This window comes from Bison bison, unplaced genomic scaffold (assembly GCF_000754665.1).
Source record: "Bison bison bison isolate TAMUID 2011002044 unplaced genomic scaffold, Bison_UMD1.0 scf7180017864160, whole genome shotgun sequence".
Taxonomy (NCBI): Eukaryota; Metazoa; Chordata; class Mammalia; order Artiodactyla; family Bovidae; genus Bison; species Bison bison.
This window is the reverse complement of record NW_011494732.1, coordinates 7,021,656-7,021,972: the sequence shown is the minus strand read 5'-3', so window position 1 is coordinate 7,021,972 and position 317 is coordinate 7,021,656.

Here is a 317-nt window from a genome sequence, read left to right as displayed (position 1 = left end):
GGCTCTAGGTCAGTGATCACACCATCGTGATTATCTGGGTTGTGAAGATCTTTTTTGTACAGTTCTTCTGTGTATTCTTGCCACCTCTTCTTAATATCTTCTGCTCCTGTTAGGTCCATACCATTTCTGTCCTTTATCGAGCCCATCTTTGCATGAAATATTCCCTTGGTATCTCTAATTTTCTTGAAGAGATCTCTAGTCTTTCCCATTCTGTTGTTTTCCTCTATTTCTTTGCACTGATGGCTGAGGGTGGCTTTCTTAACTCTCCTTGCTGTTCTTTGGAACTCTGCATTCAGATGCATATATCTTTCCTTTTC